The sequence below is a fragment of the Acomys minous genome, assembly GCF_964271855.1.
Source record: "Acomys minous genome assembly, chromosome: 17".
Lineage (NCBI taxonomy): Eukaryota > Metazoa > Chordata > Mammalia > Rodentia > Muridae > Acomys > Acomys minous.
In genome coordinates this window covers 13,802,073-13,824,846 of record NC_140500.1, presented here as the reverse complement: position 1 = coordinate 13,824,846, position 22,774 = coordinate 13,802,073, and the positions used below count along the sequence as shown (strand labels likewise).

Here is a 22,774-nt window from a genome sequence, read left to right as displayed (position 1 = left end):
CCTCCTCATTCTCTGCCTGAAACCTCCCAGTTTTCCAAGTATCCACAGAGTTAAAACATGCATCTTCCTGCTAAAAAATCTTGACTTCTCTGGGTTGGGGAGATGGCTCAGCGCATAACGTGCTTGTTTGTTCACATATGCATACAACACACACACACACACACACACACACACACACACACAAGTAAATAAATAAACAAACAAAGTCTTGCTCTCTCAAATGCTACAAGCACACAATTTTCAAATCTATCGTTAGCTTTCTTTCTTGAATACTTTTTTTTTTAGTGTCTTAACATCTTTTGCATTACTCTTGGGATTTCATAACATCATAGGGAAAACAGTTCTGCTAGGGCATTTGAGTCACTCGCATCAAAATAAATCAGATTTACTTCCTCCATTCTCCTCAAGTCATTTTCCCTGTAAATTTTAATTAGCGCATATTAATTGTACAAAGTAACGGGTTTCATTATGATACTTGCATTCATGCGCATCACATCTTTTACTCGTGTTCACCCTTCTTTCCCCGTTTCGAGTCCTCAGTCTCCATCCTTCCTGTCTTTTTCCTTCTCCCTTCTACTTTCCTGTCCCATCACATATTTTCATCTAGATCCCACATGGGAAAGGAAGCATGTGGTGATTGTTTTTCTGAGCCTGGCTTGTCTTGCTTAACATGATGACCTCGAGGTCCGTTCCACCACCAGGGACACCTCGTGCTTCTCTATGGCACACAGGCTGGCTCCAACATCTAACTGTTGTGAACAGTGCTACAATAATCACCGATGCTCAGCTGTCCACTTCTCACTTGAGATCCCTGTGGCTATGCACACACTGGGGTAGCTGAGCCGGGTCACAGGGCAGTTCTAGTTTTGTTTTCTAAGGAGCCTCCATTTGGATTTACATTAATTTTGGGTCTACATTAATTTTTATCCTCACCAATAGTCACTGAGGGTTTCCTTGGAGAGGAATCCATTTCTCTGAAAGTGTAGATCTGCTAGGCTTTCCCTCATACCTCTTCAGCCCACTAGATTTAGAAAGCAATAATAAAATGATGGGACGAGAAGGCAGGTTTCCACAGATGTTCTCAGAGGATTCCTGGCTGTCTTTTCATATTTCTTCTACATTCACCGCAGAGTAGAAGTTACATACGGCACAGAATCCTTTCTTCCTTGCTAAAGGGAGGGCTTTTTCTCCACCTATACAGCAAGAGATCACTTCCTCCAACCGTGACCATGCCACCGTCTCTTCAGCTCACTGAGGCTGGAGTCAGCTACCTAGGATGAGTTTAAACAGTGCCAGTTCTGTGTGCAACGCCTTACAATATAGAAACATCTGATCTTCTCCAGTTTCACCATTCGCTAGAAATGCCACAACCGAATCATACGACAGAAGCTTCTGGATTGAGAATATGGAGTTTCCCCACCTGTCAAATGCCAGACTCATTCCCTTTAAAGCCTTGCATAGAAAGGAGTAAACTGAGAATCCAAAGGTCCACAGACATAAATTCCAGCAGCAGCGTAGTTGGGCTCCTTTAAGAGCCACTCTGTGTAATTAAATGCCTCCCATAGAATCCAGCATCCTTGTTCTCTTCCCTGATGGGCATTCTCTGTTCTGTGACCCTAAGCTTAACCTAGGAAACAACCTGAAGATGTTTACTTTGAGGATCTCTCCCCAGTTCCTCACATTCTAGGCCTCCAGGTAACTGTATACCAAGAAGCCTGTGAGGAAATAAGACGGCAGAGAAACAAATTCTGATGCCCACCCTTACTAGGATGCCCAACTGAGCTCCTGCATTGAAATCAGAGCAAAGGGCTGGGGAAACAGGAAGGAAACTGATGGGAAATGTTCATGTTCCGTGATGTACCCGGACTGTCAAAATCTTAACAAGCCTATTCCATTTCATCTCAAATTAAGATTCCTCTCTGTGGCCTACTCCATTCCGCAGATCAAAACAGTCCTCTGATGGGCTGTATTTTTGTTAAGAGGCCTCTTTTCTATAAAAGAGCAAGCTGACGAGTCTCAGCAACAATCAAGCTCTGAGATGGATGAGATGGATTATTTTTAATTGAGAATTCCATAGTTGCATATGTGTCTTGGTCAAATCTGCCCCTACTCCCTCCCCACCACCCCCACCTCCACATTTCCCCCTTATCCTCTCAGCTGCTTTCCCCTCCCAACTTTGGTCCACCATTAGCTGAGATGTTTTGGACAATAGATGTACTTTTAAATAAATGGAGTGTGGGGTGGGATATAGCAGGGGGAGAAAAGAAGTATTTTAACAAATGAAGTGCACAAAAATGGTGTAAATATTAAACATTAATTAGATAGTAAATTTATCTGATGCAATTTATTTAGACAAGTCTATAAAAGATCAAATGTGTTCCATATTTATTCCAGTGTAGATATAGGCATAGATGGGATAGAAAAACAGTTACCACAAAACCCAAACCTAATTACTAAGAGGGAGACCAAAGAACTTCTGATTAAATATGTAACACTAAAACCAAACTCTTATGCTATCAAAATTTCTTCATTTAACTTAAGCCAAAACGGTACTATGGCTGCTATTAAAAAATGGGGTTAAGCACAAGCCAGTGACATCCCTGATGTACAAACGACATTTTTTTTTCAGAGTAAATATGTTGACATTTGTCTCAAATAAATTACCATTCCCAGCTCCTTGTGTGTGTTTGGTCAGAACATCACATTCATGTATAGAGGAGAGCAGAGAGAAGCATGGCCTTGGAAAATACAAATGTTTTCTACCTTTCCATTTGATTAAGCTGTGAACAAGAGCCCAGGTTCTAGATACAGTAACTGTATTTGTCCCCATGGGTCTTTTTTGTCCTCGGCTTGTTCCATACGGAGAGAGCAGAGCAACTAAGTATGCCTGACTTCTAACTGTGAAGCTGCCACTTTCATTAGGCACCAACTAACAAGCCATTGTCTCCAATGGCTAAATCCAGCAAGAAGTTTTTTGAGAAAGTTTTTTTTCTCTCTCAGTAAACATCAGTGATTAATTTCATAGCATCTCTGGTTTGGAAAACAGATCATCAGTTTATTTCAGACAGTAAAGTACAGGTATTCACAATGAAAATGTCTTAGAATCTACTCACATCACTAAACTCAAGCTGGTCATTTGTCTTAGGAGAGGCAAGCATTTTGAATGGCTCCAGAAATGAAAATAACATAGCACACAGGAAGGTGGCTTTGGTTCATTGCTGTTTTAATACCAGCAATACTTAGCAGTACCTGCCTGCCCCAGCCATACTTAGAGGACCCAGAACACTGGCCAGCAGGTAGCTGGCTGCTGATATCTACATGGCAGGAACCACCCTCACAACAACTTCTTCTAAAGCTGGCTCCAAGCCTGGCTGGATATTCTTGGCCATGGAGATTAAACCTGTTTTCCATGTGCCTGCCATGTGCATGTGTCTAGCCTAAAAGACTAAGTTGCTTCCTTGTGTCCTGGTTTTTGTTCCAGTCTCTGCCAGATGAAGAACTCTATTCAGAACTTCCAACTATTTTGCACCACTGCTAACAAGTTGTCTGAAGTCAGCTCCCCACAGCTTCAGATGCCTCCAACCTATCTGTCACCATCTCCAGCTTCTGTTCTGCAGTGGAGTAACCAGCAAGTTACTAAATGCCAATAGGTTGATTAGTGACTTTTGAAGAACTCTGCCTGCATGCCCACACTTGTCTGACTGACATCAAGAGGGTTACCTCATCTTACAGGGTGCTGAGAGCTTGGTGACCTATGACCTGCTGGGAAATTGACAGGGGATGAGGATAGCCCCAGAAATCTCTCAAGGATGATAACAAAGTGGCTATAATCTTCCCTAGAATTAAGAATTTAACAAGTAAAAGAAGAGTCTACATATTTTTATTTCAAAAAAAAATTTTAGGGTTTTATTTATTTTTAGTTTATATCTATGTGTGTTTGGCCTTTGTGTTTGTATGTGTAACGCATGTATGTGTTCAGTGCCTACAGAGATCAGAAGAGGCACCGGGTCCCCTAGAAATAGAGTTACCTAAGGTTGTGAGGTTCCATGTGGGAGCTGGGAAACTAACCCTGTTTCATCTAAGAACATTAAGTATTCTTAACACTGGACCCACTCTCCAGGACCCTTCAATTTTGTTTTTAAAGTACTTTCAGTGGTCTCTAGCATTCCCAAGACCATCCAGTCTAGCCTACTATGTACACTCCATGCCAATGAATAAGGTTCTTTTATAAATAAAATGGTGGATGGTATGCAAGAAATGACACCCAAGGTTATTCTATACCCTCCACTTACATCCAACACACACACACACACACACACACACACACACACACACACACACACACACACACCAACATATACTCAGCAGTTGCTCCTGAAAATCCCTAATATGCTTCCACTTCCATTTGAGCCCAGCAGCAGGCTCCTACCAAAGAAGGTGACCATTTCGCCATTCATGAGGTGGTGGCCTAAGAATACACCAGCATCATTCACAAAGCCCATTCTTGGAGTGTGTGTGTCAAGAAATCTGTTCTTCAGTCACTCAAAATACATGAGGCTCTGTATAAAGGATGCAGAGACTACAGAAACATGTGCCAAATACCAGACTCAACAAAGCTGCCTGTGTCAAAGGAATAAAAGATTCCCTCCATCACAACCCTGTGTAAGCATTTGTTTAATACATATAATGAGGCTCTCTGAAGAGTTGTAAAACAAGTCCTTCACTCTGGTAACTCATATCTTGTCACCATGCTAAAAAAATATCTACAGATATAACTATTAAATGGAGTGGGGATAGAATATGGAAGAGGAAGAGGAGAAAGGGGGAGAGAAAAAGGAAAGAGAAAGAAATGGAGGAAGGAAGGAAGAGAAAAAAGAATGAGTAGATGGATGGATGGATGATGGATGGATAGATGGATGGATGATGGATGGATGGATGGATGATGGATGGATGGATGGATGATGGATGGATGGATGGATAGATGATGGATGGATGATGGATGGATGGATGATGGATGGATGGATAGATGGATGGATGGATGGACAAAGATAAAGGAAACCAGCAATTGTTATTTCAAATAAAGAACTTGGAATTTGTTTCTTTATTCATTCTTTTCAAGCTCCCTTGAGTAGACAGTTGACATAATTAGATACTGACTAGAATTTACTAATTGCTAAACTGTACTCTCACAGTTGGGTCTCTGTCATAGTCGAATCAGCAGACAAGCTTGAGTCTCATGTGATATTCCCTCTGTAGACCTGGCACTCCAACAACTCACCTGAAGCCATCAGGCTTACATTAACTGGCTGTAGCTAGTGGGCCATGCTGATTAGCCAAATGCAAGCATCCTTATGGCTCAGCAATGGTATGTTCATACTGTTTCAGCCTATGTGTTCAGCTTCAGCACAGCTGTGACTGCCAAATCACAAAGAAGAAATATGCAGAATGGCCTAAGAAGTCAATGAGTAGAACCACCAGTGAGTAGACGAGGAACATGTATGACCTGCAACTAGATTGTTTCCTACATCTTTAAAGAAAAGAATCATCATTTCCTCCAGTTGTATAGGTCCAGAAGAAATATCTCCTGTATTTACCCTAGTCCCATCATGTTGAAGATTAAGTCCTTTTGATCTCTTATTCTCTTTTATGAAGGCAAGGGGCAGCACTAAAGAACTTCACCAAACAATCAAACTGGTGTCCATATGGGTCATGGTTTGTTGTTACCCATGCATAGAGATTACTATTAAACCTGCTCAGCCATTTTTCCCCAGACATAAGCAATCATCCTTTTTCATTTCTTAAGGCTATCTTGTTGCTGTTCTTTGAGTTTTAAAATATAGGGTTCTTTGTTGCCCAAGCTGGTCTTGGAGTCCCTATGTGGCTAAGGCTAGCCTTGAACTCTTGATTATCCTACCTCCTCCTCCTGAGTGCTAGGACTGCAAGAATGTGATCTTATGCATAGCTAATTTCTTATAGTTCTTATAACAATACTTATTGAGCTGCTTACAGTATGTCCTGTGCTGTCTAAGCATTATGCAAATTAATTCTCACAACCTTCTGCAGGAAGCCCCATTACTTTCTCTTCCATACCAATTGAGACAATGATTTTTGGGGGAGTTAAATGACTTGCTCGAGGTTGCCATCAGGAGAGAAGCGAAACAGATCCAACTCAGGGAGCTTGCACATGTAACCACTGCAGCATACGTGCGTTTGAGCTTCCTGCCGTCACCTCAGAAGCTCCCACCTGAGCCATCTACGTATGTGTTCTCACTTCAGTTTAGCTTGGCCATGGTTATGTAGTAGGAGTCTAAGCATGATGACAATATAGAGCAAGTTTTGCAAGTGCCATAAGCTTCATCTCCATGTGCTCTCCCTGCCTCCCACCCTCTCCCTCTCCCTTTCCCCCCTCCATCCTCTCTCTCTCTCTCTCTCTCTCTCTCTCTCTCTCTCTCTCTCTCTCTCTCTCTCTCTCTTACACACACACACACACACACACACACACACACACACACACACACACACACACACTGACAGCTAGCAATGGCTTTGGTAGCATCCTTTTTGTTACACAGTTACACAACAGGTCCTTGAAAACCTTACCACTGGCCAACCAATCATATATTTATTAAATGCTATAGAAGGTAGAAATCAAGCACACGTCCTCAGTTGCTGGTGAGCTGAAGGGAAAATAACATTGATTTACACAAAGTAAGTGTATCCAATTTAAATGTTGACATAAGTTTTGGATTCTGTTCTAAGAAAAATGAGAAAAGAAAGCAGCATGTGTGATGTAGGTATTCCGGTGTGTATGTGTTCTACATGAGCAGGCCAGAGTTTGATATATGGTGTCTTCCTCAGTCATTTTCCACCTTATTTTTTGGACAGGGTCAGGCTAGACTAACTGACCACTGAGCATCAGAGAACTATTCTCCTCCCCAATTTCCTCAGCCAACCAAAACTAAGGTTACAGATGTATGTAGGTACTAGGCATCTGAATACAGGTCCTTGTTACTCTGTGGCAAGCAGTTTACTCACTGCCCCTGGACAGCTATCATTTTTAACCTTCTCTCTCTATAGCTTTAAAACAATTTTTCCATCTTTCCCATCAGCAGGTACATTGAGCAAACAACACCCACGTGTGTACATTGTCACCCAAATGCAGACTGTAGTCAGGGACGCAGATAACACTGGGCCTTGAACGTAGCCTTACATCTGCCCCCAGGTAGACAGTAAGACTCAGGTGTCTGCTGTCTCGAGAGCAAGGTGGAAGAAGATGGAGGTACTGCACAGAAACACATCCAAACCGCACGTACAAATAAGTGAATCACAGCTAACTCTTCATCCTCGATCTTCTCAGCCTCTCATTTTCATTTCAGAAGATTAGATTAGCCTGACGGGACTTGTCCGTTATGAAGTCAGGCTCCTGGTTAAAAGGATTCTTCTCTTCGAATGATTGCAAATTGGTTTTTGTTAAGATTCCATTTCAGTATTCCTTCAGAGATGCTGTGTGTGTGTGTGTGTGTGTGTGTGTGTGTGTGTGTGTGTGTGTGACCATTTCTAGCTTCCTTTTCTCCTTCTAGGGGAACAATCATTTCCAGTCTTTTCTCCTTTTCCCACATATTTGATTCCTTTATGCTGCCCTTTTTTCTCTAGACATACGATAGCTTTTAATTAGACACACTGGCCAGCAGATCAGTCAATTATGTAAGTGCTGCACAGAGATGACTTAAGTTTTAAATTTATATCTATGCAACTTGCAAAAGCAGCCTGATGCCAAATTCTCCTTCCATTCAATGTATTACTCTGTGTTCCATTCACTTAACAATATATAGATGACTGCATAAATGCTATCAGTCATTGAAGCTGCCTGCCTGTTTATTAAAGGAACACAATGGCTATATTTTTTTTGCTTTCTTACTGATTAAACAAAGATAATTTTAAAAGAACTGCTTTTATTCTTAGCCAAATGAAACCAAACGCCTACCCATAATTCCAACACTTGGGCAGCTCAGGGAGAATTCTCGTGAGTTATAGGTCAATTTGGGTTACACAGTGAATATTGGACCAGCCAAGGATACACAGTAAGACCATCTCCAAAAACAACGCCTCGCTTGCTATAATAATAATAATAATAATAATAATAATAATAATAATAATAATAGTAATAGTAATCATAATAAATGTAGTAGTGATCTAACACAGTTTTCAACCTTTTTCATACTAACAGCACAATCTGAACTAGAGACACTTCCAAGAGTGAAAGAGATGGAGACAATATTCTTGTCTACCTGTTAACATATGTAACAATTCTACCTGTTAACGTATGTAACAATTTGTCAACAGAATTACTAAAAGTTACAGGTTCAGTGGCAAGTTATGCTTCACAGAAAAGAGGAAAGATGTCTTTGGCTCATAAGGAAATGACTCATTTTATTCCTATTTCTGTATCCAACAATGATGCAAAGATTATCAGAATTATCTAGCAAGAGTCCCCGAAATAGTTCCCACTAAAGAGATGTGAACTGTGTCTACTGTGGTAGCCACTGTGGAAATAAGTATGAAGTTTCCCCTCAAACTAAAATTGGCCTAACCCTATGATGCAGCTGCATTCCTGAGTAGTTATCAGAAGGAGTTGAAGTTCACATATGACCAATATATCCGTTTAGATCCCTGTTTATTATTGCACCATTCACAACAGGTAGGAAATGGAATCAGCCTGTATGTCCATCAACAGATGATGAACAAAGAAAAATGTGGCACATATACACAATAGAATTTTATTAAGGTGTGAAAAAAATGACAAAATTTTTGTGAATCATTGCGTTAAGTAAAATAAACCAAGCTTATACAGTCAAATACTATGTTTTCTCTCATATGTGGAATCTAGCGGTGCGTGTGTGTGCGCGTGCGTGTGTGTATGTGTGTGGGGGGGTCAGAGAGAGAGAGAGGGACAGAGGGGGGTTTCGTAGAGATGAATGGGTGCCGGCAACTGTATATATTACACAGCACATGTGTGGAGGTCAGAGGTCAGAATACAATGTTGGCGACATGGTCTCTTCACTGCTGTGTAAGTGAACCTAGCTGGCTGGTGGACGTCTAGCAATCTTTCTATCTCTTTCCAGTCTCCCTGTAGGGGCACACTGAGGTTACAGACTCCCATACCACTGCCCCCTCCCCTCTTTACCTGGGTTCTGGGGATCTGAGCACTCACACAGTGACTGCTTTTATCCAACAGAGTCCCCCTTCCTGTAAGGCTTGTATTTCAAAGTCCCTCCACGGCTCCTATGCGGTCATGCCAGCTTCTAACCCAGCTCTTCTCCGCACCCCCTAGCTTCTGCTTCTTGTGCTGTGGCCTTGGTTTGCCATGGCCTCTGCTCCCTTTCATGTCTTAAGTGAAAAGACCCCTCTGTTCTTTTACAGTTTAAAGGTTTAATCCCGAGAGGCACAGGATTCCACAGCTCACACCAAGATGGGCGGCTTCAGTTCAGCCTAGCGTCTACCTCTGGGTAATGCTGACTGTGTCCTGCCAAGCAAGAGCTGAGGCTGAGCCAGGGAGGGTCATCTCAAAGGAAAATTAGGCGAGATAGAGTAGACATAGACACCCCAGACCTTGTGTTTCTGAGAGAGGCCCTGGGCCAGCCAGGCCTGAAGTCAGCTTAGTCCCCCCAGCTTTTCACGGTCTCCAAATACAGCCTGACAATAAGCTGCTAGCTACTGTGTTTTGTCTTGTTTCTGCCTTTGCACTCATCCCATTGGTAATTGTTCACACTAATTTCAAGAGCCTAACAACATAAGGCCACTGCTAGCTAGTGTGCTGATTTTTATAATACCACATACGCTTTTGCTTTCTGGAGGAAATCATCTACCTAGGTGACTTCCACCTTGCTCAGAATTCAGCCAAGCTGAGCCGCTAAAGTCAGGCTTAGCCCCAGGGGATGAGGCTCCTGGGGCAGAAGGGGGACCTGGACAGAGTTCCCTCAGCAACACAAGGTCATTCAGAGAAGAACCTCCCATCTCCACCCAAAACGATTTCCCCAGTCCCCATTCTGCTCTCATCCACCCCGCTGGCGATGGCATCCATTCAACTGTGGCTTTTGTCACATAGGTGTAAAGATGAATGGCTCCTTCACTGTGTTCATAACCAGGGCAGCATGCAAACACTCTCCAATTCTCAGGCAAAGCCCTGGCAAGTGCAGGAGCGCACGTGGGCAACATTCCTCCATTTGCTCTTTTATCTGCAGTCATCAGTGCATCTGTTTAGTAAGTAACGTGCTGCTAACATAGGGCTGGGCATGGCAAGGACAATGGATTTGCCAATAGAGTCAAATTATAGACTGGAAAAATAGTGGTTTACTGTTGGCTTTGGCCATCTAGGTAAGTGATCCTAACAAAACCACACCCTTTCATACACTTCAAGAGTTACCCAGAGTCCCTTGCTAGCCAAGCATGGCTCAAGCCTGCAGAAATAAATTAAGCAGATGGGTAGTATTAAGTATCTAAGACTGCATAAGAATGAAGAAACGTGATGCTCAGAGCCCTGTGACATCCTGAGGGATGGCTGTTTCCATGCCATTAGAAAGAAGCCCTGCCCCACCCCCCAGCACTGTTAGGCTCCAGGGAAGACTGTTCATGCAACGCCAGGTTATTATTAAGCAGTTTGGGAAATGAGCTATTTATTTTATCTGATTTTCTATTTTATTTGATTTCTGATGATCTGAATATGGATGGATCTTAGGGTTTTTTTTTCATGCTATCTGCATCCCACAGATGGAAAAACGACATCTTCTCAATGGGAGCCAAGTTCCCTCCAGACAGGGCATGTCTGACAGTGCTCAAACCATGCCAGGCTCCATCAGAAGAAGCTTAGGATGGAGACACCAACTCTCTCCATCCCAGTTAGAGCTGTGTTTCCTAGGCATCACCAGGTAAGTCACAGTGAACTCTCAACCCGTGATCATTCCAAAAGAACTTAATGCTGACCAAATTCATTTCATTCTGAGGATGTCAGAATATAACAAGGTGAAAACACGAAGTTCACCCTACATAAGATGATGGAAGAATAGCTTGTCAAAAAAAATCTAGTTTCTGAAATACTTAAGAATTTTGTTGGGCGGGAGGAGGTGATAGCTGTGTGTTAGTGTTGACTTAAGGTTAGAAGATCAAATTGTAGTTACCCCCTTATTATGGGTATCTCAACACAACCTACAAACTCCCCCTGATTTAACTAACCAGAGAAGAAAATTATGTTTATTTCAAACAGTAGTGGCCTCAGCTATTCTGCAGAGGGTTCTATGTGTCAAGTACAAGATGCTGACCTCCCTAACAACACCCCTGCAAACGTTTGCCTCCTACGTTCTGCCTACAGGCATCTCAGTCTTCTCGATGAATGGTGACACCTGTGTCCTGTGGCCCACACTTCATAATGGCTCCAGAAAAAATACCTAAAATTTATGTTTTCAGTAAAGAAAGATTTTACTAAGCATCTGAGGCACTGAAGCAGTAAGAATAACGTTTTCTTTTAAAGCAGCAACTACGGCTATTTAAAAGAAAAACCTAGGTCAAAATGGGAAACGTAGATCTTAGGCAAGTTATTTAATTTATTCAAGTCCCATCTTCACCTAGAAGATAAAAGTACTACTTGTTAATCAATAGACTAGTAAACACAGGCTTTCAGGAACCAGACTGGTTTGTATAGTCTCTGCTACATGGTTAAGTTTTCTGGTTAGCTGAAGTATTAATCTGTTGAAGACTACAGATGTTGGAGAGCATTGAGCATTATCTCTGGCAGGTTTATAAATTGGCTCATTTGCAAGATTCTTCATCGTCTCTTTTGGCCTCTGATCTAAGCAGCCGTCATATTTGTTCAGAAACAGCTCCCATGTTTGACTGTCCCTGCAGTGTACCCCGGGGGACCACTGACTCCTGAGTGGACTTTGAGTCATCTACCTTACCATACATTGACTCTGCTCGTAACCTCAGGCTATTTCTGCAGCAGGATGGCTGCTGTGATTTCTAGCCCAAGAAATATACGTTGTCTATCTGCCATCTCTTACTGTTCAGTGAGACACTTAAGGATCAAGCAGTGAAAAAAATAAAAATAAAAATAAAAATAAAAATAAAAATAAACAAAAAAACAAAAAACAAACAAACAAACAAAAAGGATCAAGCAGTGACCCACAAAGAAACTCTGTTCTGCTGTCTCATGAAGGCCATCTTCTTTGGACTTCATGGGCAGCTCCCATCAGTGGGTTTGGCAGGGGCCATTTTGGCAACCATCGGGCCCCCTTCTGGACCGAATGTAACAGCTCTTTACAACCATATGAAAAACAGTCCCTTGTCTTCACCAGGAAAACCCAAGAGGTGTCCTCTGCTTGCCCCACTTGAGTTCTCCCACTTGCAGGGAGGCTATCAGTTTCTTTCTCCACACAGACCTGTTTGCTCAACACGTGCATCCTGAGCATCTCATTTCTTGTACTCAGGTATGGCCCTTCCCGGTAGGCCACTAGCTCCACTTGCTTCTCTGTGATGACTCATCGGGTGGGGGACGGGCACAGAAGCAGCTTTCTACTCTCAGCTAATCAGACTTGGGAAAATGCTGTAGGGACACACACAGCCTAATGCCAAATAATCCCTACTAAATAAGTGCTGCTCACTTCATGGCTGCATGGAAGAAACACCTGAACCAAGAGCTGGAAGAGAAGGCAGGCAGAAACGAAAGCTGAGTTTCTAAATATCTGATATACTCATCACACACTTCTATCACAGGCAGCCTTCCATCTTAAAAAAAATGTTATTCTTTATTGTTTGGAAATCCCATATATGTATACTAATGTCTTTTAATCAAATTTATCCTAAATCCCCTCCCCTCCAGTTCCTCCTTTATCCCCCCTCCACTTTTCCTTCTCACTTCATGTTCTCTCTTTGTCTCTCTGTCTCTCTCTCTCTCTCACTCACTCTCTGTCTCTCTCTGTCTCTGTCTCTCTGTTTCTCTCTGTCTCTCTCTGTCTCTCTGTCTCTCTCTGTCTCTCTCTCTGTCTCTCTCTCTGTCTCTCTCTCTCTCTGTCTCTGTGTCTCTGTGTCTGTCTCTCTCTGTCTCTGTCTCTCTCTGTCTCTGTCTCTCTCTGTCTCTCTGTCTCTCTCTGTCTCTCTGTCTCTCTCTGTCTCTGTGTCTCTTTCTGTCTCTGTGTCTCTGTCTCTCTCTGTCTCTCTCTGTCTCTCTCTGTCTCTCTCTGTCTCTCTCTCTGTCTCTCTGTCTCTCTCTGTCTCTCTGTCTCTCTCTGTCTCTCTGTCTCTCTTTGTCTCTGTCTCTCTGTCTCTCTCTCTCTCTCTCTCTCTCTCTCTCTCTCTTTCTCTGTCTCTCCCTCTCTCTCCCTCACCCACTGAGTTCATTTAGTGCTCCCAATGTGCATGGGTATAGAAACCATCCCAGACCCAGAGCCTCAAACTTGAAGAAGACACCCCTCCCCCCACCCTCATCAGCTATCAATAGCCAATGGCTCCTCAGCTGGAGGAGGGACTTCATGAGACCCAACCCCTCACCCCTCACCCTGCCACACTGGGATTCTGGCTGGCTTAACTGCCCTTGTGACACTCTTAAGCTTTCTGTCCCAGCTGTTGTGAGTTCCGGTGAGCAATGGTCAGGCCATGCCTGGCAAATACTGTCTGTTTTACTGTAGAAGCCCTTGACCTCTGGCTCCTGCTGCCTTTCTGCTCCCTCTTCCGTGTTGATCCAGGTGAGGGCCAGCGATGTGATACAGATGTCCCATTGCTCAGCCTGGAATTCTTTGTAACAGATTTATTTTCTTCTCTTACCAATCAATGGATTCCTCAACTTGTTTACAGGCCCACAGGTAATCATACTTCGCAATGCTACTAATCATTATCAAATCACTTCTTGCTTGATAGGGAAGTATATTTACTATTTTGTATTTATTCTATTTATAAAAGTGCTCATAAAATTGTATACTATTAGCACTCCAAGTGGATGGATGTTTTAATGTATATATCCCTTGACTTGTGAGTTCTCGAGGAGAATTCAGACAAGTAGGTAGGGTCAGTGGCCAAGCAAAGGGCAGTCACACCTTCCATTCATGTACTCACACCCTCAAAAATGAGGTAAGGCTGTACGGTTCAGTCTTAAGAGGGACCAGTGAGTTCACTGATTCCAGCCACAGGAGACTCTCACCCTCACCCATTGATGCACTACTAGGGGTTGTCAGCAGTTTTGCCCAGTGGGATAACTGGGCAGAGATGGTGAAAACTTTAGCGTACCACCCGGTGACTCACAGACACGTACCTGGCAAGCCCCATCCAGCCACCTGAGAACCCAAGAAGTCTACCAAAGAGCCCCCTTTTCTTTCGTGAAAGACCTACATATTCCTTTTTTTTTTTCCAGGCTAAATTTTTATATTGTTTGAACGGCTCCATGTGTCTTTATGGGTTTGGTTTGTACACACCATTCTTGCAGTGTTTTGTGTGTGTGTGTGTGTGTGTGTGTGTGTGTGTGTGTGTGTGTGTGTGTGTACTTGTGACAGAATTAGAGTGAGCTGTTCCATACACACGACTTAACGTTGGGTGGAAAAGGACCTTCTGGGCTCTTCTTTATTATGGTATATATAGGAAGTGTGCCTGGAAGAAGCCCATATCTTCCTAGAAACACTTTAAGACAAATGCCTCTTTGTGGAGGAGAAATAAAGTATGTTTGGCCATCACACAAGGGTTCTTCTTGCTGTGGCTAACGTTGACACTGGGAACAAAGGCGGGATAAAGCAGTAAGAGCAGAGTGTGCTGTTGAGATATGATAGATCCGTACACCATATCCCATCAGTTACATTGAGAAGTGGGAGTGTAGCTCAGTGGTAGGACATCTCCTAGCATTTGTGAAGCCTGGGGTTGATTCTTAGCACTGGAAATAACACAGAAGAAAGCCTTAGACTCTTATATAGAATAATAAACTTCAGGTTAGAACTACTGATAGAAAGAAATATGGTGGCTGGCACTGTCTCAGACCCAGGGATCTTCAGTGAAGATGCTGAGCATACAGTTTAACAAGTTCAGAGAAGAGGACCAGCTATAATACCTCAAAAGTCACAATCCGGAAGGCCTTTCAGATATGATCACTCTGGAACAAAGGCCTTGACTTGGGAACAGTGAGCAAATGAATTAACTAAATTAATTTGACTAATTTAATTTAAAACTTCAATTATTTAATTAAATGAACCACTGCAAGCCAAAGAGATCTCAAAAAATAAATAAATAAATAAATCAAGCAGAAAATATTAGTTCATTTTCTATTATTATGACAAAATGCCCGGGGCTAGCTTAATATTTTAGAAAGATGTTATTTAGCTCCCAGGTTTGGGGCTGACTGCTGACTGCTCTGGTGAGGACTTCATGGTGGAAGTCAAAACAGTAGCAGAAGCTTTGCCAGATGAGAAATCACGTGGGAAGGAGGCAACCATGCTCTTTCACCACAGGCCCGAGAAAGCACTAACTTCCGACACAATCAAAGCACTTCCTCTGCAGACCCTCCTAACCTATCCAGTTGTCCCAACCCCTCCCAACATCAGCATCCTGGAGGCCAGCCTTCCATCCCAGGACTCTCTGCGGAGATAAACAACCCCTACGCCCAGTTACCACTGCTTGTGCGATGCTAGTCTGTCTCATCCGGGCCTAGAATCCAGCCGACCCAAGAAAATGTCTGATGCTCTGAAGCAATCTGGTGGAGATAACGGAGGGACTTGAGGGTTGAATTCTGTTTCCTGCTAACATGGGCAGAAGTGAAGTTCAGTAATAAAATGCAAAATATACATGTGACTACTTTTTCTCCTCAAGCCAATGACTAGTACAAATGAGTACAAAAAAAAAAAAATCAGTCACACAGAAAATGAAGTTGAAACTACTTTGGGTCCAATTTACATCAATTTGCTAGTAGATTTTTTTTTCTGAAAAGGTGAAAAAAATAGAAAAGTGATACAATAAGAGACAGTCTCTAGGTGGCTAATGTGATTAGTCTTCCCAGTGCTCAGAACCCATGTTGTAGGGATGAGGGCAGCTCGGGGGCTAGAGCATTCACTTGGCACATATGGAGGGAGGGAGGAGGTGAGGAGGGAGAGAGAGAGAGAGACCTTATCAGAGAAAGATCATTCCAGGAATGGAAATTCTCAGTCATAGGTATGAGAATGCTAAAATAGTTAAGTACAGAAGATGCGTTTAATCTGATTTACAGATTTCATAGTAATTGCAATTCAGAATTTAGCAGGAAGGGCTCACACCATTGTTTTCCTAATCTTGCAAAGTCAGATGAACAAAGAACAAATATCATCTTTAAAACACTACATCATAATAGACATATGTTGCTAAGGTAGATCTCCATAGGTGCTGTAGCATGTATTACATGTAATCCTGCATATTTACATACTTTCAATCACCTCTGAGCACACATTATAGCCAAGGCCTGTCTGAGGCACAAATGACGGTGCAACAAATGAGAGAATAGATTTTTTTTTTCATTTTTTTGAAACTGGGTCTTACTACGTAGCCTCAGGCTGGTGCGATGATCTTCTTGCTTCTGCTCCCCAAAGTCTGGGATTACAGACATGTGCCAGCGTTCACAGCTCTGACAGCTGTAATATACAAGTGACAGCAGTGTAAAGAGGAAGACAATTGTCATCAGAGGTTGCAGGGCTTCGGAGGGAAAGGACCACACATGACCAGGAATCCTGAGACCCCTCACAGTTTGAGGAGGATGAGGTGGTAATGACGGCAGAGGTGGCACAGATGATTACGAGGTATTCATGGGGGGGGGGTCATTTCTAGTGGAGGCTGTGAAATGAGCGGCTGATTGATGGCTCATTAGGTCAAGGTACTTGCCACCAAGCCTGATGACCTGTGTTCAATGTCACCACCCTCCCCCCAAGAACTGACCCACAGGGTGGAAGGAGAGAACTGAATCCTGCAAATTGTCCTCAGACCTCCCTACGGGCACCATCACAGCCATGTGCCCCCACACATGCACATACTCAGTCATAAGTGTATGTAATCAGGCAGATAGTTATCAGATGCCCAATACATTCCCTGCTACAATTTCACAGAAAAGAGAAGAGACACATTCAGGAAAGGAGCTGATAGGAGATTGCGCTCTGCAGTGAGCTTGATTAGGAAAGAGAGAGTCTCATTACTGTGGCGGGCAGGTGGGACCAGCCCTTAAGGTGGGAGAGCATCATACCTAGGCAGCACGGCCTGGCCTTGAAGGGACAGAGAGGCTTCCCTTTTGATCTGGAGGAAAAGAAGACAAGCTCATAGCTTGTCATGACAGGGGACAAAATTTGTACTATACATAACGCACCCCAGCGTGGCCTGTGTGTCAAGGGACACAGAGGCAGGCACTCGGCAGGACCGTACACTAATCTTGCCCATGCAAAGCAAAGGGACCGCAAGCCCACATCACAGAATACTTTTGTCCCGGAGAGAGTCAGAGTGGAGTGTGGCCTGATTGCCAGGCAGGGAGAAGGCAGCTGGAGGGTTGCTCTAACACTCTCAGCACCAGATTAGAGGCAGAAGGTCAAGACTGGAGAGCTTCCTGCCTGAGTTCGCACAGTACAGTGAGGGAGTAATGGAAAGGGCATTTAATGACTAAGTACTACCCAGCATTGCAGAATGCAGTCCAGAAGCGGTGCTCTCTGGTGAGTCCGCCCGGTCTGGGACAGACTCTACCATCTGCAGGCTGCTTGCTACCCTAAAGCAATTACTCAGCCCGTCTTGCTATGGCTTTTTAACATATAAAATGGACTGGCAAAAGTGCCCTCCCAACAGGGTCAACAAAATAAGGCCAGTGTGGTTCTGGGTACAGTGTGACCCATGCACTAGTGGTCAGTAGGTGCTTCCACTGGGCATGTATGTGTATCTGCAGCTTTGTCTCTATTGTGACAAAGAGATGGCTTTCAGAAGATGGCCCAGGGAAGACGCCAATATACCGATTTTTTCAAAGGTTTAGTAATGGGGTTTTTTACACATTATTTTTTCAGAAATGTTGTGTTATTTCATACATATAAAAGCACTCTCACCCTAGAGTTAAAATGTTTTTTTTTTACACACACCTGCAACCCCAGCACTTGAGAATCGGAGGGCAGGAGAATCAGAAATTCCATGTCATCATCCTTGGCTACATAGTGAGTTTACATGGTCTATGTGACATCCTCTTCTCAAAAGAACACCTGTATTATACAGAGGTGCTCTTCAGTTGTTTTGCTAGTTTCATGGGTTAAAAAATGAGCTATTGTTTCATTGCCAACATCTTTGTTTTAAGTAAAGTTAAACATTGTTGCATTATTAGTCACATTTATTTTTCTTCCCAGAACAGCATTCCTATTTTACAATGGGGGTTCTGTTGTAGAGCTTGGGTTTAATAAGGAAAAAAAAAGTGCAGTTCTGCCTGAGACCAATTAGTACTATCTCACACTCCAGTGTACAAACTGCTGGGTCATTTCTTATGTATTCCAGGGGAAGGGTGGGCATAAACTAGATAGTACAAGTGAAAATCCGTGAAGGTCTTGAGCAGGAATCACTACGAACGAGGGTAGACAAAACAAAAAACAAACAAAGAAACAAAACCCAGACTGTATACTGCTCAGAGGGAACAAAACAAAGGGGGGGGGGGGGGAAGCCAAACAAAGAGGGGACATGAAAACAGGAGTCCCAACTCTTAAAATTAACATATTCAATTAATCATAACCGATTATCCTCCTGTCCTTAATTATGGTGCTGGCCACAATGCTGTGGCGTGAAATGAAAAGCGGTGTGGGCGGCAGACGGGTAATAATAGCACGGGGGAATGAGGGCACGCTAATGGGAGTCCCAGAGGTGCATGGCACCAAAGCCAAGATGATCCGGAGCCCTATTCCATTAACCCGGTGGCCCCGTCTCTGTCCTGACCGTGAGCAAGAATAGCTTCTGAGTATGGATGCCTTGGGCCAAGGCACCTTCGGAATGGCCCCCCCTTTTGCTTCTGAGAACGGAAGGACAGTCCAGAGAAAACAGGCAGCAGTGGGAGCCAAGCACGGCAGCGACTCCCAGCCAAGAGCGTGTCTCCCCTCAGGCTTCTTGGAGAACTCTTCTTGCAGAGGACTGGTCACATGGTTAAACTCTGGTCTACATCTGGACCACTCAGACCTAATTTCCTCCTTCTACGGGCTCTCCGTATCCACGCCAATTTCAGCCTACGTCACTTGTGCCAGGGATCTACGGTGAAGCCAAGCGCACTTGGGAAAAGGAAAGAAGGCAGAAGAAGTTGCCGCTAGGGTTAGAGAAGCTTCCCCACGTGATGATAGCTAAGCAGTTAACGCAGAGACTCATAACTAGCCATGCGCTGAGAGGGAGTGTGAGCACATTAACTCCTTCCCGAAAGATCAGGTTGTATTGTCAAAGAGAGAGTGTAGGAGCCGAGGACGTGGCGCGGTGCTGTGAGATGATGTCTTCAGGATACATATGTCTACTGCAGGCATGGACTCCCGGAAGCTATGGTTATGTACATAAGACCTGTCCAAGATCAGTGCACATTCTAATAGCCCATCACTATTTGGACTTGAGGAGTGAGGGAGAAGAGGACACAAGTGAAGGGGACAGGTGTTCGGAAGAGTGTCCCAGGGAGAGCAAGGGAGAGTTGGGGATTGGTGTCATCAAGATCATTGTAGACGTGTATGAAGTTGCCAAGAAATAAAGTATATTCTAGAATCAGGTATGGTAAAGAAGAGGTCACTTCTCCTACCATACTGGTAGACAGAGGACCTTCTGTTGAACAGTAACGTGGGAGGAGGTAGGCCACAGAAGTAGCTGAGAAGCAGCAATGGCTGGGCGAAAGGCTCAAAGCCAGAAAAGATGACAGCACAGAGGCTCATGCCTGCAACCTCAGCCTGCAGGAGGCTGAGGTAAGAGGACTTCAGAGGATTCATGGCCTCCTTGCCTACAGAAAGGCAGTGCCAGCCAGTCTGAGCTACAGAGACCCCATCTCAAAAAAAAAGTATGTGTGGGGCAGTGGGGAGACATTCATCACTGATGCTTGGGGACCTGGCAATTCTTGCTCTTGAGTCTTAGGATTTGTGGCCTTCTTCCTTGTCCCCCTTCCCTGCGGAACACGGTTGTCCCAAGTGAGGATCAGGTATTTTGGGTGCTCTGTACTCACTTGCAGCCCATGTTTCAGGCAGTAACCCTGTTCTCAGGAAGCTTTATTGATTTGGATTCAAACAGCAACTCTGAGGCTGACACAACCAAAACGCTTCCGTGGGTTATTATTTTTTCCCCACAACTCCTGTGTCTTCCTTTTGGTGACATTACTGTTCACCCCAGACCAATTACGACCTCAAGTCAAGCCTTGACTTGTTCCTGTGTGGAAGAGATGCCCAGAGATCTCATTCATTCTGTGAGTGTAGTAACGTCACATTCTTGAATACATTTTGGGAGGCCAGTGCTGCGGATCAAGTGACCTGCACCATGGCTACACCATTCTCTCTGTCATGCTCTTTTTCCAGGGGCCTACTGCTTTTTGACCACTAGCTATGTGAGCAGAAGTTTCTGGAAAGAAGCTGCAGCTTCCACTGACCTTCTGCTTGTCTGATTGGTGGATTAGAATTTCAGTGACTGTAGAGAGGTTGGAATGTTGCAAGTCTGGAGCCAAATTATTTGGGGGCATTTGCACCTTCCTTAATAAGCCACTTAATGTCATCCTCTGTGCCTGACCCAATTATTTAAATCCTTTGGGATGTACAAACAGAGACTTAGTTCCCAAACAAAAAAGCTTAAGATGTTAACAGACAGCATCTGAGGCTCAAAGCAGAAAATTGCCCGCCCTGCCTAACCCACCTACCTATAAAAAACGTCCCCATTGGGTGTATCAAAAGCATTTTGATTTATGCCTTTCCTTGCTCTGTTACTATAATAATATCATGAAGCTGTTTCCATATTGGAACAGGTAATTTAGGGTAAGCTAAATCTGTGTTCCTGCGCCATGACCACTTGTATGTGGCTTCAGAAGAAACTGTCTCTTAGCCCCTTTGAAGTGAAGAGTTGTGTTTTTGTGTCAGCAGATAATTGCTTTTTTTTTTTCATCTTGTTCATGTTCTTCTTCCTCATTTCAGGACGAACATTTACTGCTTTGAAGTCCTTTGAGCTCTTAGCTTCTACTCCAAGTGAGTTTTTAAATATTATTTTTTATCCTATTCCCATTTGTGTGTGTGTGTGTGTGTGTGTGTGTGTGTGTGTGTGTGTGTGTTACACATGTGTACCTGAATGTGGAGGAGACTCAAGACTCATAGCAGGCATCATCACCTTCAATAGCTTTCCCACCTTGTTCACTGAGGCAGGCTCTCTCAGTCAAACCCAGTTCTCACCAGTCTTGCCAGCCCTCATGTTCTGGGGATGCCTGTCTCTCCCTTCCAAGACTAGAATTACAAGTGAGTTGCCATGCCTACCCTGTACTTCCTTGGGTTCTGGGCATCTGCACTCCAGCCTTCATGCTTGTGTGGCAAGCACTTTAGCCTCTGAGTCATTGTCCCAGGCCTGGAATTACTTCCTTTAGGGAATATATTACTCTCTCTGAGCAGCATTCCACAAGATACACTTTTCTCCAGTCAAAACACAGGATGAAACAAATTGCATAACACTGCATGCAAGAGTGTCCCATAAGCATAGGAAATATTTAAAACATTTAACAACTGGCATGATGCCTTTAATACCCAGCCTTATTTAGAGAGGGAGCATGTTCCTGCTGGGTTCTCACTTAAGGAAAAATCTGAAGGACCAGTCACCAGTTACTAACCAGCCTAGAAGTACAGATTCCCTCAGTGTCCTTGGGGGATGGGCTTCAACAAGGTCCATGGATACCAAACTTGAGAATGGTCTATATGAAATGGCAGCTCAGGATTAGCAAAGACGAATGGGCATCCTCCAGCAAGTAGACTTTTAATCGTCTCTACATTGTGCATAATTCCTAGTACAGTGTAAATGCTACATAAATAGCTATGCTGCTGAATTGTGAAGGGAATGAAAGCAGTGAAGATTCTGTACAAATTCAAGTGTCTCAAAAATGTTTGGGGTCCATAGTTGCTTGGCTCTGTGGATGTGGAACTTGAGGATACGGAGGTCTGGTGGTGCTTTATGGGCTGACATCAGCAAAGCACATTTGGTGCTGGCCAGCTGAGCTCTAGACCAGCCTGGACTAGTGGGATGGCTCACCTGAGCCAGTGGCTTACTAACATGATTTCCCATGATGCCACCGTATTTGGTTAGAAATATTGCTTCCTGTCTCCCCAGACCCTCTGCTATAGAATCAGCTGGAATTCATTGTTTTAAGGAACCGTGCCCCTAACTTGATTATTCACTTATGGATTGATAGTTTGGATCAGTGTTCTGAGGTGTCTAGCAAATTAACTCACTTTTGACCAAATATTTTCCTTTAAGGTCAAGGGGGAAACTGGCCCCCTTCTGCATTGCTCAAAATGATTCTGGCCTTTCCAGCTGCCAGTTTTTAAAGGTCCTTCAAATAGTCTCCTTTCCAGTAGGGCCCAACACAACCACCCTACTGCTCTGCCTCAGGTCTGTCTTCATTCCCTGGCAGTTTTATGAATTTTAATAAACTTCAAGGCTTTTCATTGCCTTAAAGTTTTTGTTAAACAACAGTCCTGAAGGTCATGAACAAAAAATACAATATGGACTGCATATATAACAAAGTCATCTCGTGGATATATTGCAAACAAACAAAACAAATGAGCAAAGGAGCTGG

The 22,774-nt window shown here is 43.6% G+C and overlaps 1 protein-coding gene and 1 long non-coding RNA gene across 5 annotated transcripts in view; one reads left to right on the top strand and one right to left on the bottom strand.

The window, feature by feature from the left end:
• LOC311588817 overlaps positions 1-10,914 on the top strand; it is a 32,408-nt gene extending 21,494 nt beyond the window's left edge. Inside the window, exon 3 of the long non-coding RNA XR_014776339.1 lies at positions 10,768-10,914. This is a non-coding gene — a long non-coding RNA (uncharacterized lncRNA). The remainder of the gene's footprint in view (positions 1-10,767) is intronic.
• GRIN2B (glutamate ionotropic receptor NMDA type subunit 2B) overlaps positions 1-22,774 on the bottom strand; it is a 459,317-nt gene that overhangs the window by 215,872 nt on the left and 220,671 nt on the right. The window lies entirely within an intron of this gene.